Source organism: Arachis hypogaea, chromosome 7, assembly GCF_003086295.3.
Source record: "Arachis hypogaea cultivar Tifrunner chromosome 7, arahy.Tifrunner.gnm2.J5K5, whole genome shotgun sequence".
Lineage (NCBI taxonomy): Eukaryota > Viridiplantae > Streptophyta > Magnoliopsida > Fabales > Fabaceae > Arachis > Arachis hypogaea.
Window position 1 is genome coordinate 35,723,469 of NC_092042.1, and position 11,022 is coordinate 35,734,490.

Consider the following 11,022-nt stretch of genomic DNA (forward strand, 5'->3'; position numbering starts at 1 on the left):
TCCATTCCTGCCATTGGAGCCAATAACTTTGAGCTTAAGCCTCAACTAGTTGCTTTAATGCAACAAAACTGCAAGTTTTATGGACTTCCATCTGAAGATCCTTATCAGTTCTTAACTGAGTTCTTGCAGATCTGTGAGACTGTAAAGACGAATGGAGTTGATCCTGAAGTCTACAGACTCATGCTTTTCCCTTTTGCTGTAAGAGACAGAGCTAGAATATGGTTGGATTCACAACCTAAGGATAGCCTGGACTCCTGGGATAAGCTGGTCACTGCCTTCTTGGATAAATTCTTTCCTCCTCAAAAGCTGAGCAAGCTGAGAGTGGATGTTCAAACCTTCAAACAAAAAGATGGTGAATCCCTCTATGAAGCTTGGGAAAGATATAAGCAGTTGACCAAAAGATGTCCATCTGACATGTTTTCAGAATGGACCATGTTAGATATATTCTATTATGGCCTCTCTGAATTTTCGAAAATGTCACTGGATCATTCTGCAGGTGGATCTATCCACCTGAAGAAAACGCCTGAAGAGGCTCAAGAACTCATTGACATGGTTGCAAACAACCAGTTCATGTACACCTCTGAGAGGAATTCCGTGAACAATGGGGTACCTCAGAAGAAAGGAGTTCTTGAAATTGATGCTCTGAATGCCATATTGGCTCAGAACAAAATGTTGACTCAACAGGTCAACATAATCTCTCAAAATCTGAATGGATTGCAACATGCATCCAACAGTACTAGAGAGGCAGCTTCTGAAGAAGCTTATGATCCTGAGAACCCTGCCATGGCAGAGGTTAATTACATGGGTGAACCATATGGAAATACCTATAACCCATCATGGAGAAATCATCCAAATTTCTCCTGGAAGGATCAACAAAAGCCTCAACAAGGCTTTAACAATGGTGGACGCAATAGGCTGAATAATAGTAAGCCATATCCATCATCTTCTCAGCAACAGACAGAGAATTCTGAACAAAATAATTCTAATTTAGCTAATATTGTCTCTGATCTGTCAAAGGCCACTTTCAGTTTCATGAATGAAACCAGATCTTCCATCAGAAATCTGGAAGCACAAGTGGGCCAGCTGAGTAAGAAAGTTATTGAAACTCCTCCTAGTATTCTCCCAAGTAATACAGAAGAGAATCCAAAAGGAGAGTGCAAAGCCATTGACTTAGTCAACATGGCCGAATGCATAAAGGAGGAGGAGGACGAAAATCCTAGTGAGGAAGACCTCCTGGGACGTTCCTCAAACAAGAAGGAGTTTCCTATTAAGGATCCTGAGGAATCTGAGGCTCACTTAGAGACCATAGAGATTCCATTAAATCTCCTTCTGCCATTCATGAGCTCTGAAGAATATTCATCCTCTGAAGAGGATGAAGATGTGACTGGTGAGCAAGTTGCTCAATATCTAGGAGCTATCATGAAGCTGAATGCCAAGTTATTTGGTAATGAGACTTGGGAAAGTGAACCTCCCTTGCTCATTAGTGACTTAGATACTTGGATTCAGGAAACTCTACCTCAAAAGAAACAAGATCCTGGCAAGTTCTTAATACCTTGCACCATTGGCACCATGAGCTTTGAGAAAGCTCTATGTGATCTTGGGTCAGGGATAAACCTTATGCCACTCTCTGTAATGGAGAAGCTGGGGATCATTGAGGTACAACCTGCCTTGTTCTCATTACAATTGGCAGACAAGTCAATGAGACAAGCTTATGGAATGGTAGAGGACGTACTAGTGAAGGTTGAAGGCCTTTACATCCCTGCTGATTTCATAATCCTAGATACTAGGAAGGAAGATGATGAATGCATCATCCTAGGAAGACCTTTCCTAGCCACAGCAGAAGCTGTGATAGATGTTCACAGAGGAGAGTTAGTCCTTCAATTGAATGGGGAATACCTTGTGTTTCAAGCACATGGTCATCCCTCTGTGACAAAAGAGAGTAAGCAAGAAGAGCTTCTCTCAGTTCAAGGTCAAGAAGAGCCCACACGGTCAAACTCTAAGTTTGGTGTTGTGAGGCCACAACCAAACTCTAAGTTTGGTGTTCAATTTCCATATCCAAACTCTACGTTTGGTGTGGAGACAACACACTAACTTGACCTGATCATCTTGTGGCTCCATGAGAGCCACTGTCAAGCTATTGACATTAAAGAAGCGCTTGTTGGGAGGCAACCCAATTTTATTTATCTAATTTTATTTTATTTTGTTTTGGTGTTATTTTTGTGTTGAATTAGGTACATGATCATGAGGAGTCACGAAAAAAATCAAAAAAATTAAAAACAGAGTCAAAAACAGAAGAAAAAAATTTTTCACCCTGGAGGACGCACGGGCTGGCGTTCAACGCCCAGAAGATGCATCTGGCTGGCGTTCAACGCCAGAACAGAGCATCTTTCTGGCGCTGAACGCCCAAAACAAGCTACATCCTGGCGTTTAACGCCAGGATGCGCACACAGAGGACAATCTGGCGCTGAACGCCAGAAACAAGCTTGAAACTAGCGTTCAACGCCAGAAACAAGCATCACATGGGCGTTTAACGCCCAGAACATGCACCAATGGGCGTTTGAACGCCAGAATGATGCATGAAGGCATTTTTCATGCCTATATGGTGAAGGAATGGTATTTCTTTTCACCTCAGGATCTGTGGACCCCACAGGATCCCCACCTTACCTTCTAATCCTATTTTTGTGATTTGAATTCCCCACGTCACAATTCCCAATTTTCACCACTCACCTTCAAAATTCAAAACTCTTTCCCACCCAAACCCACCCATATAGCCGAATACACACATCCCTCCATCTCTTCTTCTTCTTCATCATCTTTTCTTTCTTCTCTTGCTCGAGGGCGAGCAATTTTCTAAGTTTGGTGTGGTAAAAGCATAGCTTTTTGCTTTTTCATTACCATTAATGGCACCTAAGGCCAGAGAAACCTCAAAGGGAAGACAAAAGCTTCCACCTCTGAGTCTTGAGAGACAAAAAAAAAATAAGCCGTCATAGCTCAGTGGTAGAACATGTGGCTGCAAATCAAGAGATCCCTGAGATACCTCAGGGGATAAGTTGTCCTCCACACAAATATTGGAAGCAACCAAGGGTAGAAACACCAAAATTATTATGAATCATTCAACAGAAACAAGGAAGAGACATAGAGGAGCTCAAAAAGCACCATTGGACCTTCAAAAAGGCGCCACCCTCACTCAGGTGGATTCATTCCTTGTTCTCTATTTTCTTTCTGTTTTCGGTTTTTAATACTATGTTTATTTATGTTTTGTGTCTTTACTTCATGATCATTAGTATGTAACCATGCCTTAAAGATTATGAATAATTCCATGAATCCTTCACCTCTCTTAAAAGAAAAATGTTTTAATTCAAAAGAACAAGAAGTACATAATTTTCGAAATTATTAGTGAATTTAATTTAATTATATTGATGTGGTGGCAATAATTTTTGTTTTCTGAATGAATGCTTGAACAGTGCATATTTTTGATCTTGTTGTTTATGAGTGTTAAAATTGTTGGCTCTTGAAAGAATGATGAACAAAGAGAAATGTTATTGATGAACTGAAAAATTCATGAATTGATTCTTGAAGCAAGAAAAAGCAGTGAAAAGCAAAAGCTTGTGCGAAAAAAAAAATGGCGAAAAAAAAAATAAATAGAAAGAAAAAGCAAGCAGAAAAAGCCAATAGCCCTTAAAACCAAAAGGCAAGGGTAGCAAGGATCCAAGGCTTTGAGCATCAATGGATAGGAGGGCCCAAGGAAATTAAATCCAGGCCTAAGCGGCTAAATCAAGCTGTCCCTAACCATGTGCTTGTGTCATGAAGGTCCAAGTGAAAAGCTTGAGACTGAGTGGTTAAAGTCGTGATCCAAAGCTAAAGAGTGTGCTTAAGAGCTCTGGACACCACTAACTGGGGACTTTAGCAAAGCTGAGTCACAATCTAAAAAGGTTCACCCAGTTATGTGTCTGTGGCATTTGTGTATCCGGTGGTAATACTGGAAGACAAAGTGCTTAGGGCCACAGCCAAGACTCATAAAGTAGCTGTGTTCAAGAATCAACATGCCTAACTAGGAAAGTCAATAACACTATCTGAAATTCTAAGTTCCTAGAGAAGCCAATCACTCTAAACTTCAAAGGAAAAAGTGAGATGCCAAAACTGTTCAGAAGCAAAAAGCTACAAGTCCCGCTCATCTAATTAAATTAATATTCATTGATATTTTGGACTTTATAGTATATTCTCTTCTTTTTATCCTACTTGATTTTCGGTTGCTTGGGGACAAGCAACAATTTAAGTTTGGTGTTGTGATGAGCGGATAATTTATACGCTTTTTGGCATTGTTTTCATATAGTTTTTAGTAAGTTTGAGCTACTTTTAGGGATGTTTTCACTAGTTTTTATGTTAAATTCACATTTCTGGACTTTACTATGAGTTTGTGTGTTTTTCTGTGATTTCAGGTAAATTCTGACTGAAATTGAGGGATTTGAGCAAAACTCTGAAGAAGGCTGACAAAAGGACTGCTGATGCTGTTGGAATCTGACCTCCCTGCACTCAAAATGGATTTTCTGGAGCTACAGAACTCCAATTGGCGCGCTCTCAACGGCGTTGGAAAGTAGACATCCAGGGCTTTCCAGCAATATATAATAGTCCATACTTTATTCGAAGAATGACGACGTAACTTGGCGTTAAACGCCAAGTACACGCTGCTGTCTGGAGTTAAACGCCAGAAAAACGTCATGATCCGGAGTTAAACGCCCAAAACACGTCATAACTCAAAGTTTAACGCCAAGAAATGCCTTAGCTCGTGGAATGATCAAGCTCAGCCCAAGCATACACCAAGTGGGCCCCGGAAGTGGATTTATGCATCAATTACTTACTCATGTAAACCCTAATAGCTAGTCAAGTATATATAGAACATTTATCTATTGTATTAGATGTCTTTTGACCACGTTTCATCTTTGGTCTCAGTTTTGTTTTATTCTTCATCTTAGGAGATCATTGATCACGTTAGGAGAGGGCTGGCCATTCGTCCATGCCTGAACTCTTTGCTTATGTATTTTCGACGGTGGAGTTTCTGCACACCATAGATTAAGGGTGTGGAGCTCTGCTGTACCTCAAGTATTAATGAAGTTCTATTATCTTTTATTCAAATCTCTCTTATTCTTATTCCAAGATATTCATTCGTACCCAAGAACATGATGAATGTTATGAGTCAAATTACCCTCATTACCATTCTCACTTATGAACGCGTGTGATTGACAACCACTTCCGTTCTACATGCAACAGAGCTTGAATGTGTATCTCTTAGATTCCCCAACAGAATCTTCGTGGTATAAGCTAGATAGATGGCGGCATTTATGAGGATCCGGAAAGTCTCACCTTATCTGTGGTATTCCGAGTAGGATCCTGGGAATCCGGAAAGTCTCACCTTGTCTGTGGTATTCCGAGTAGGATTCCGGTAATGAATGACTGTGACGTGCTTCAAACCTGTAACCTGCTGGGCGTTAGTGACAGACGCAAAAGAGGGATTCTATTCCAGTAGGGGAGGGAACCAACCGGTGATTAGCCGTACTGTGACAGAGTGCGTGAGCATTAGTTTTCACTGCGAGGATGGGATGTAGCCATCAGCCATGGGTGATGCCTCCAGACTGGTTAGCTGTGCGAGTGACAGCCGCACAGGATATTTCCCCGAGAGGAAGAAAGTAGCCACAGTTGATGATGAACCCCTATACAAAGCTTGCCATGGAAAGGAGTAAGAAGGATTGAATAGGAGCAGTAGGAGAGCAGGCGTCCCTGGGCTCTACAGCATCTCCATCCGCTTATCTGAAATTCCTACCAATGAATCTGCATAAGTCTCCTATCCTTTTTACTATTCCTTTTTATTATTAATTATTCCAAAAAAATCATAAACCAATTTAATCTGCCTGACTGAGATTTACAAGGTGACCATAGCTTGCTTCATACCAACAATCTCTGTGGATTCGACCCTTACTCACGTAAGGTTTATTACTTGGACGACCCAGTACACTTGCTGGTTAGTTGAACGGAGTTGTGAGAATAAACAGTGCCCTAAGAGTAAATATATGCTAAAGCTCAAAAGATAGAAATCACAATTTCGTCCACCATGAGTCTAGGAACTCAAAGAAAGTTACTTGTCCTCCTACAAAAGAGGTAAGTCCAGGAAAATCTGCCAGATACGGAAACAATAGATTTATGAAAGGTGTCCCCAAAACTACATCATTTTTTATACCTTTTGCTATGATGAAATCGGTGGGAATTCTGATATTTCCCTTTTCAATAAAGACATTGGTTATTTTAAAATTGATACTTAGCCTTTCACCCGTTATTGAGCTAAGGCGTTCAGTAGTTTTTTCGAAATATTTTGTGGGGACCAGACCTTCCTTAATACAGTTTGAATCTGCACCTGAATCAAAGAGTGCAATGGTGTCAAAGATAAAATCTTTAACGACAATTCGGACAGTAACACGATGTTTCATGAAGGAGAATACATTTATTATTCTCAAAATTTCTTTTACCTCATTGTCATTAGAAATTTTATTTTCTTGTTCCTTAGAGCACTCAGTTTGGTTTAAAAGAGAACCAAGATCCTCATCACCAGATTCTTCTTCTTGTACCAATTGTGAGAGAATAAGATGATGATCGTTTTGGTTTCTTTTGATTTCCTGGATTTCTCTCTTAAGGTTGTTAACCTCATTTTGTAGGTCCTGAATGGTTACGGGACGAATAACTTGTTTTTCTAATTTTTTGAAAATGGGTTTGACATCATATTTGTTGTTAAGGACCAAACTTTTGGGTTTTTTCTCCTTTTGTAAAGATCTTTTTAGTTTCAAAAGAAAGTCTTTCTTTTGTTCTGGATTATCAATTGCCTCGATAGCATCAAATAAGAGATCTTGATCTTTGGATAAAACATTAATTTGCTTGATATCTGAATCTGAGGATGACTCAACATCATCAACTTGGATATTGTTGATATTATTATCAGAAGATTCTGGTCCAGAGTTATCATCTGAACTCTCAATCATAAGATTATTAATCTGTTCCTCAATATGAGGATCAAGGTTCAGATTATTAATCTTTCCTTTTAACTGACAATATTTGCTAACATGTCCTGGTTTTTTACATGTGTAACAAATAATGGGGTTTTTCTGGGGATACTTTTGGAAATTCTTTTGGAAACCTGTTTCATTTTTAGTTTTTTGAAAACCCTTTTTGAACCTTCTGAAATTCTTTTCAGGGTTAGATTTAAAAACTTTTCGGTTGGAAGGTCTTTTAGATTTCCTTGGATGACAAGCAGGAAGACCAAATTGTTCACAGAAAGTTCCCAAATCGATACGATTTTGAGTTTTCTCACGAGCAAGTTGCCTTTGGATTTTATCATCTTGACAAATCTTTAGGGCAACCTTTTGGATAAAAGAAATGATTTGGCCATAACTTAACTCATCATAGGGTATTAACCCGTCTGGAGTTAAGCTACGAATTCTGTCCCTTACTTTATCTCCAAGGGATTTAGGGAGTCCAGCAAGGAATTTTTCTTTCCAGAAAGGTTGTTGACTGTCTTCTCTGGTATAAACCCTAGTAAGAAAGGTATCTTTATACCATCGAAAGTCAGACAAAGTTTTGCATCTGAGATTGGAAAGCAGCTCCACAGAACGGTCTTTCCAAAGAGATGGATCACCAATGAAGTGGCTGGCTATGGTAAAAATTAAGGTATTGACAGCATCGGGGATAGGTTCCCCGTCATCACTAATGATGGGTTCATTCTGGTCGTTGACTTTTATGGCAGAAAAGATTGAGTGTTTTTGGTTATTGGAAAGGTAGTTTCCCACCATCCCTTCAGTTGGCGACTAAACCCAGAAACAATAACATTGGCTATAGCTTCTTCAGAGGTGTCATGGGCTGCTTGATAGGTTGTGCCTACCATTGTCATATGCTGGAGCATACTCATGATATTATATTCCGTTTTGCCATCTATATTCCATTCATAGACATTATTGGCATTGAAGCTAACAAAACCTAGTTCTCTTTCTTCGAGAGCTAGATCTGGAGCGGATACACAATTATAACCATACGTAGAGGGTTTAGCTAAACCCTTCCACTTGGTTAGGGAGTTGGTTAAAATGGGGCTGATCTTGAGGGATGATTTACCAGAATCATCACTTTGCTCAGAGCAAGATTCATTGGACTCAAGGCTGAGGGCATTAATAGCTTTAGATGAGCGTGTTTGAATACGAGAAGTAGATTCACCAGAGTTTGTAGGAGTTTCAGGGATAGTAGTAAAACGATTCAAAAGTTGGTCAATCTTTTGAATAACTTCCGAATCACTAGATTGTTGTTTTAAAATGGAGGTTTTAAGACCTTGCTTAGCCTTGCTACTTATTTTGAAAGATTTAAAAAGAGGTTTCTCAATACTTTTAGAAGTAGATGCTTCAGAAACATTTTTCAAGGAGAAAGTAGATCCTGAAGATGAAAGGTTGTCACCCAAGCATTGTAAAAATATGTTGGTATAATTTGATTGTTCAATGAGATTTTTAATATCTTTAAGGACGACAGCTTCATCCACATTCTTTATTTTAAAGGGAGAGGCCATAACAGGATTATGTCCTTCCGTATTTGAAATAATAAAAGCTCCTTTTGGAGGAAACTCAGATCTGACTAAGTTCCCATCTTTGACTTTCCAAGTTGAAATAACATTTGCTGAAAATGAAGTTTGTTTAGTTTTAAAAGGATACTCAATGTTGTTTTTTATGGAATAAGCATGAAACCATTCAAAAAAAGGAATATGCATTCTAACATCATTTAAAAATTTGTAATATTTTTCTTTGAATGATGAGATTTGAGAAGCTGTATAAGTACGTAAATACCATTCTCTTTGGAGGTCATACTCTTCAGAGTTAAGGTTTTTACGTAAGGCTTCTCTGTTTATAACAAATTCCGTGTTATTCATTTACCATTCAAAGAAGAATATGTTGGAGATTGATGGGATTGATGAGAAGATTCAACTTCGAATTCTACATCACCATCATCTTCTTGGTAAACTCCTTGAGAAATGCTTGAATTGTTTTGTAATCCGGAAATATGTATTTCAGAATTGGCTGGTCTCGACATTTTTGAAAACTGAGATTGGAAAGTTACTGAAAAAGACCTTCTTGCTGAAGCAAAATCATTAGATGTTCCTACTTCAGATCTAGAAGAAAAAGAGTTTCGTCTATCAAAGAAAATCTCTACTTTCCCTGATTCATCTTGTTTTACTTCACGTAAAAGAGGTGCTTGTCTAGGTTGCGTTGGAATGGCTCGGTCAATTGACCATGATTGAGGGAGGTCAATTTCATCCCATCTTATGAGCCTTGGGATCATGACGTTGGCCTTTGTCATGTCTATGACAAACAAAGTGGTTTCATGATCTTGGGACTTAAGAAGGACTCTAGAGTTACAAGTGTTCATGACCTTGTATTGAATCCTATAGATTAAAGCGGCTAGAATGGAACCTTCTTTCATGTTAAGACCATGAATTCGAATGTTTAGGAAAAGAGAGTCAAGAATGTTAAGGTCTAACAGGCTGACCGTCTTGTTTGGGAAACAGTTGAAGTAAACTGGACCATGTCCTAGACTTGTTTCAACTGTTCCGATTAAGGAATCTTGGAAGTCATTGTGTCTAATGTCTCTAAGACACATGAGGATAGAGGCATTCAAACCTTCTCGGATGAGTGGTTTGACTGCAACTTGGACACACCCTATGTGAAGATAACTGTAGTGACGGGCATGTTCTCTAACTGATTGTTTAGTCAGAAGATGGAATTCCTCACCGGAATCGGGTCCTAGAGGAATATTATTTTCAGCGGTTTTGATGATATAATCAGATTTTCTCTTGTTATCATCAGGGACATATAACTCATCTTGTGGGATTTGGGTATTTCCCAATTGTCAATGGCTTGATTGATATCTTCGAAGCAAACTTCTTCTTCAAAGATATTGTGTTTGGGGGAAAGTTCCTCAGGACGAGTAACTTTCTCAGTAAGGGGATTGGAAGAAGAATGGATCGGAGAGGAGGAAGAAGAGGACGGTGAAGAAAAGGAAAGGCGTCTAGAGAGAGAGCGAAAGAGTTTAGACATGATTACATAAAATCTGATATCATGGCCCTCCTTTGGTTCAGAGAGAACATATATATTATCACTAACTATCACTCAAATTTTTGAATCTGGGTTTTTAACTCTTTTTTTTATAATAATAATAATCCTTTAAATCTATAGCCACCAGGAGTTCTTACGTTTGGACCATTATCACTTTTAAGGACATCATCAAGTTAGCCTTACTGCCCGAATTCCAGGGTCTTACTGCTACATCCCCTTTGAGTGATAAGATTAAACGGCCTGTACTTCCAGATTTAAATTATTGTTTCTTATGTACAAAATGAACAGTAAATAAGAACATGAACAACAGTAAATAAGAACATGAACAGTAAAATCCCAGATCCATGAATTTCAGAGAAAGTTTAATGATAATATGTATATTCCGAATTGCAGCAGCCCTTGCAGGGGCCCAAAGAGTTAAAAACCCATTTTCAAAAAATTAGAAAAACAAGTTATTCGTCCCGTAACCATTCAGGAGCTCCAAAATGAGGTTAACAACCTTAAGAGAGAAATCCAGGAAATCAAAAGAAACCAAAACGATCATCATCTCATTCTCTCACAATTGGTACAAGAAGAAGAATCAGGTGATGAGGATCTTGGTTCTCTTTTAAACCAAACTGAGTGCTCTAAGGAACAAGAAAATAAAATTTCTAACGACAATGAGGTAAAAGAAATTTTGAGAATAATAAATGTATTCTCCTTCATGAAACATCGTGTTACTGTCCGAATTGTCGTTAAAGATTTTATCTTTGACACCATTGCACTCTTTGATACAGGTGCAGATTCAAACTGTATTAAGGAAGGTCTGGTCCCCACAAAATATTTCAAAAAAACTACTGAACGCCTTAGCTCAATAACGGGTGAAAGGCTAAGTATCAATTTTAAAATAACC

The 11,022-nt window shown here is 38.7% G+C and overlaps 1 non-coding gene across 1 annotated transcript; it reads right to left on the reverse strand.

Annotated features, from left to right (window-relative positions):
* Positions 1–312: 312 nt before the first annotated feature.
* On the reverse strand, positions 313–416 carry LOC112704813 (small nucleolar RNA R71). The gene has a single exon (XR_003155419.1). It is a non-coding gene; the product is annotated as a small nucleolar RNA R71 (small nucleolar RNA).
* Between the last annotated feature and the right edge of the window lie 10,606 nt (positions 417–11,022).